The 6,324-nt window shown below is 37.9% G+C and overlaps 1 non-coding gene across 1 annotated transcript; it reads left to right on the top strand.

Annotated features, from left to right (window-relative positions):
* The first annotated feature begins 4,777 nt into the window (after window positions 1-4,777).
* On the top strand, window positions 4,778-4,887 carry LOC118722239. Its single transcript, XR_004988943.1, has one exon. It is a non-coding gene; the product is annotated as a U6 spliceosomal RNA (small nuclear RNA).
* Window positions 4,888-6,324: the final 1,437 nt, after the last annotated feature.

Below are 6,324 nucleotides of genomic sequence, written 5' to 3'. Positions count from 1 at the left end.
ATAGCAGGGCTGGGACTTTTTGAGCACGTAGCTAGGGGAAACTTTTTCAGGAATTAGATAGGCATGTGCTGTGTTGTTTGGTTACATCACGAGGGGGCCAATCCTATCTCCCCTGTGTTAGAGTCATCAAAGGAGGAACACACAAGGCCAACAGGGGTGAAGAACTATACATTTATTAGGACATCTGGAAACCCAGATGGGCTGAGCCCCAAAATGGCTCTAGCAGCTGAAGTCAAGGAATCCCAGGAATCCCCTCATTGAGTGCCTGCTGCATGACCCCAAGAAGGGGATCCACTAACCCCATCCTCCGGACCCTAGTTGCTCACTTTACCAAGCTTGGAAACCGGAAGAATCTGTAGGTCACAGTCAGCCTGAACCCACTCTGGGCTTTTTCTGGGCAGAGAATTCTCTGTGCAGGTCTGGATTCTGGTAAATTCTGGAGAGGAGAAGTAAATCTTAGCAAGTAGATTACAGGGGTCTTCAAACTACGGCCCTCAGGCTACATGCGGCCCGCAGAGGAGTCTGATCTGGCCCGCCAGGTTTTTTGGGCAGTGAGCGCAGCCAAGGTGTTATAGTAGGAATTAGTAGTTCATATAGTCCGGCCCTCCAGCTCTCTGAGGGACCGTGATCTGGCCCCCACTTTAAAAAGTTTGAGGACCCCTGTGTAGAATGTGGTCTAAGCAAATAGAATGTACCATGTGAAGTGGCCTAAAAGTCAGTTCCTGGGGAAGGGGTATTGATTCAATTATTTGATCATACCTAATACCCTGCAAGTCAGTTGGCTCATGCTAACCTGGGAAGAGGAAGAAATGCTCAACCCACTCAGACAGGCTTGTGGGAAACATTCCCCATGAAAGACTATTTGTATCTACTCTGAAAATTTCCGGATACCCTGTCCCCATGTGCTCAGTTCCCTGGGGAGAAGGGAAAACAGTTCAGAGTTGGGACACTCAGAGTGTGAATTTTTCACAGGTTAGTGTCTGGACTAGGAGGAAGTGCTTAGTTCCCTTTTGTGCACTGAGCCGACATAACCCCCAGTGGGAGTCACTTTTTATTTATCCCCCTGAGCCCAATGGCTCTGCCCAACTGAGCTTGTTTTTGCAAACAGGTTGGCTGGCTACACTCAACCTATAGCACATCCCTTTTGGGGGAACTAGAGTTGAATATTTTAGCAGAGGCTGAGTGTTTTGTCTCTAGAGTAGGAGCTACTTTCCCCTCATTGAGTGCCTGCTGTATGACCCCAAGAAGGGGATCCACTAACCCCATCCTCCGGACCCTAGTTGCCTCACCCTACCAAGCTTGGAAACTGGAAGGATCTGTGGGTCACAGTCAGCCTGAACCCACTCTGAAGTGCTTCTGTGGAAGGCTCTGGAAGAAGATCAAGCAACCTCAGGTAGAGGCAGAATAGCTAACAGGTGGAGGCAGACATCAGAAAACCTTGATCCTTTTACAAATCGGTCCCCAGCTCGAAGGTGGAGAAAGCTGACCCTCATACAGATATTGGCCCCACCTTCCCACAACCAGCTGCAGGAGACCAAGCCACAGACATTGAAGTGAAGTAGCTTCAGACAGGTAGCCCAAGGTCGGTTAGACACAGCATCTGATATCGACCTGTACCTTAACTTTGACCAGTAGATCTAAAATCAGTACAACCAATGGTGGGCTTCCAACCGCACCAAAGATAGACCCAACTAGCCATACAAGTGGCACAAAGGGGTGCATATATATTTTGCGAATACATGATTTGGAGTTTTTGGGGTATATACCAAGGAGTGAGATTGCTAGGTAATATGCTAGTTCTACTCTTAATTTTTTGAGGAATCACCAGACTGTTTCCCATAGTGGTTGTACCAGTCTACATTCCCACCAGGAGTGAATTAGGGTTCCCTTTTTTCCCACAACTTCTCCAACACTTGTTATTGATTGTCTTATTGATAATGGCCCTCTAACAGGTGTAAGGTGGTATCTCATTGTGGTTTTGATTGTTATTTCTCTAATTGCTAATGAGATTGAACATATTTTCATATATCCATGGGCTGTTGGTGTGTCTTCTTGGGACAGGTATATTTTGAGGTCCTCTACCCACTTTTTGATTGGATTGCTTGTTTGTTTGGTGTTGAGTTTTATGAGTTCTTTATATATTTTGGAAATTAAACCTTTGTCAGAGCTACTGTTTGCAAATATTGTCTCCCATATGGTTGGCTGTCTCTTTGTTTTATTGTCAGTTCCTTTTGTATGATTTCATTCATATGTGGGATATAAAATTGAAACTTATGAACTCAAAAAACAATCTGTTGATTGCCAGAGGGAAGGGGATTGAGGAGAAAAGGGTCCTAATATAAGGTGACAGAAAATTTGACTTTGATGGTGGCGACATGGTGCAAAATACAAATCTTGTAACATAGAAACACACACCTGAAACCTATCTTTTGATATTGACCAATATCACCCTAATCAACTTAATAAATAAATATTTTAAAATGTCTATATTACCCAAAGCAATCTTTAGATTCAATGCAATTCATATTAAAATACCAATGACAAAGTTCATAGATCTAGAACAAATATTCAAAAAATTTATATGAGACCACAAAAGACCTCAAATATCCTCAGAAATCTTGGGGGGGGGGAGAACAAAATTGGAGGTATCACTATACTTGACATCAATTTTTATCAAAGCTGTCTGATACTGACATAAGAATAGACATATAGATCAATGGAACAAAACAGAGAGACCAGAAATAAACCCACACCATATGGTCAATTAATATTTCACAAAGGAGGCAAAATAATATAATGGAGTAAAGATAGTTTCTTCAATAAATGGCAGGAAAATTGGACAGGTACAAGAAAATATAGGCAATACAATCCAGACATCTCTCATAGCAACATTTTTGCCAATATATCTCCTCAGGCAAAGGAAACAAAGGGAAAAATTAACAAATGGGACTACATCATACTAAAGTGCTTTGGAATAGCAAAAGAAACCATCAACAAAATAAAAAGGGAATCCACTGAATGGGAGAACATATTTGCCAAGGATACATTTGATAAAGGGTTAATTTCCAAAAAATATAAAGAACTTATACAACTCAATATTGAAAATACAACTCAATTAAAAATGGGCAAAGGACCTGAATACACACTTCTCCAAAGAGGACATACAGATGGCCAATGGACATACGATAAAATGCTCAGTGTCACCAATAATCAGAGGGATGAAAATTCAAACCACACCTCACACCTCACAGAATATCTACCATCAATAAATTGACAAACAGCAAACACTGGTGAGTATATGGAAAAAAAGGAATCCTGGTATAATTTTGTTGGGAATGCAGACTAGTGCAGCCACTGTAGAAAACAGTATAGAGTTTCCTCAATAAATAAAAAAATGGAACTGTCTTTTGACTGAAGGATCTCACTTCTGGGAATATATCTGAAGAAACCCACAACACTAACTTGAAAGAATATATGCACTTCTATATTCATTGCAGTGTTATTTACATAGCCAAGATCTGGAAGCAGCCCAGTGCCCATCATTAGATGAGTGAGGGGTGTGGGTGGGGGGAAGAAGCTGTGGTACATTTACACAATGGAATACTTCTCAGTCATAAAAAAGAAAGATACCTTACCTTTTGCAACAGTGTGGATGGACATGGAGATTATTTTGATAAGTACAATAAGCCAGTCAGAGAATGACAAACACCATATGATCTCACTTATATGTTGAATCTAATGAACAAAGTAAACTGATGAACAAAATAGAAGCAGAGGCATGGATATAGATACATCAAGCAAACTGACAGATGTCAGAGGGGTGAGGGTGAGGGAGGGGATTAGACACAGACAAGAGTGTGATAACAGTGAGAGGGAAAGGGGGATGGGGGAAGTGGAGGTGGGCAAAGGGAGGGAAATTGGAATGGAAAGAGATTTTGCTTTGGGCAGTGGGCACATGCTGCAGTGTGCTGATGATGTTTTGTTGAGATGTACACTTGAAATCTATATGGTTTTGAAAGCCAATAACACATTAATAAATTCAACTTAATAAATAAATAAAACTTTTAAAGTACCTATGGCAAACTGAAGAATTTATGAAATTTTGACATATCTGCAACATGAGCAGGTTACATGAATCACTCATTAACAAAGAGAAACACTTTTGGCAATATCCATGTACTTTTCAGAGTGCTTCTTGTATTCAAGATATATGCTTCTGCTTATTCAAAAATGATTTTTTGAACAGCACCTTTATATATCAACAACAGAGATAGCTCACAACATTTCTATTTTGTGCACTTTGGGAACTTCCAAGACTTCTGTTTCTTTAATATGATCTGTTCTTATTTGCTGAATAGAAGAATCTTATCTAAATCTTTGATACTGGCTTTTTCCAAGGCAGTGCATAGCTATAATATTTTGATTAATCACTATATACAGTATTGACACTATTCAGTGACAGTGTTGAGAAAAGGCAATCTAAGATATATTCCCATGATTTTCTTTGACTTAGTATCTACATAAAACTATGGCTTAGTTTGATAATTCAGTAAATATTAATACAGCCCATGTCCACTGAAGATGCACTTTGCAACATTATTATTGTTTTTATTGTGTGATATATTGAATATAAATGTTTACTAATTTTGTGATCCTGGAAGATATTTAGTCCTAGTAAATTAGCTTTATATATTTTAATGGAATGAGTAAATCTTTAAATTGTTCATCTGTGGACTGTGTAACTCCCACACTACTCTGATTCCCAAAGCACTATCCAATGCTTACTTTGGGAGCACATATATTAAAATTGGAATGATACAGAGGAGACCAGTGTGTCCCCTATGGAAGGATGATACTCAAAGCACACTTGCGATACTCAATGAATATTAATTGCTTGATTGATAACAAAAGCCTTTCTTGTGTTGTATATTCAGACCTCAAGCATATTGAGGGTGATTATGAAAAGGACAGAATAGTTTGATGTTACAGAATTAGTGAGATAATTTAGTAGAGAGACATTTCTTGAATTGCTGATGTCAGAAAATTTGACATATTTCCATAGTCCATCATTTGTTCCCATTACCTTGAACACAGGCTAAGGAAAGTACAATGAAACTATCCATTTTTCCTACTGCTTAATTGGTAGTAGGGAAAAGGAATCAATCATGTTTTTCACTACTCTAAAGATAGAGAAAGTTGTGGTCATAACTGTTGAGGTTTAATGTTATGGTCAGAATTGTAGAGATTTAATGTCTGTAACTTAAAATCATGTAGTTGTTTACATTTGCTCATGGCAATTACTTGACTGACCATAGGACTAATCTTACTAACATAGTGAGAGTTTGTTTTTCCCTCCAGGATTTAGTAATGTGGTTATATATTCTTAAATTGTCATTGTACCTTTTATTTTTTGAAATAGAAATATATTTGCAAATTTTGTTACTAAACATAAAGGGAGTTGATTGCATGCAACATTACAGTATTTAAGTATATATACAGGAGATCAGAAGACTGTCTTCAATATGTTATCAACTCTCTAGCTCCCTCAGTTACTAAAATCTAGTTATTCAGAAATCATATTAGAGGTACAAGCTACTTTGGGTCGTCTGTAGAATCAATGTGCATAAAATATATCAAACTCCAAGAGGAAAATCTTTGTCATGTACTAGTCAGTTCACCTGTCTAATGAAATCACTTGAGAACTGTGAGCATAAGATTTAAATTATAAGTGAATAAATTCTGTCCCTGGTTTAGCAATTATGCAAAAGTGTGACTGCATTCAGCAATCCACTGACTATTAATGAAACTTTTAATAATCCACTGGCTAGGCTGTCTCTTTAGCAAAATCTGACCTTTAAATGGATACTATTTTTAAATTGTTTTTATCTTGTATTTTCATAGCACTGTTTTTCTTCTGGGGCACATTAAGGACTTTATTAGTTTTGGAAAACACGTAGACATTTCCAGGAAAATAATCTTAAAAATTTAAAGTAGAAATATACAATTAATTTCAGTTTAAGCCAACTAAAAATTATATGGAAACTATGGTCATTAAATAACTTGTTTGCTGGATTTATTATCTTTTCCTCCAAGCTCATTAAAAAAGAGTCCGGCAAAGGCTAAGGTCTCAATTAATTTTAATGGGCATGACGAAGGTTTAATAAAGTATGTGGTTTAATTGCCTGAGATTAGGCTAAATCGCAGCCTGATTTTGTTATTGATAGTTTGATCAAGAGGTAGAAATGTTTTCTAAGAAAAATTGATAAAGCTGGTAACCTATGTAAAAGAGCATTGGTTTGTCTAGATAAACTATTTATTAACATG

The sequence above is a fragment of the Pipistrellus kuhlii genome, unplaced genomic scaffold (assembly GCF_014108245.1).
Source record: "Pipistrellus kuhlii isolate mPipKuh1 unplaced genomic scaffold, mPipKuh1.p scaffold_m20_p_19, whole genome shotgun sequence".
Classification (NCBI taxonomy): Eukaryota; Metazoa; Chordata; class Mammalia; order Chiroptera; family Vespertilionidae; genus Pipistrellus; species Pipistrellus kuhlii.
This window is presented reverse-complemented; position numbering and strand designations above follow the sequence as displayed.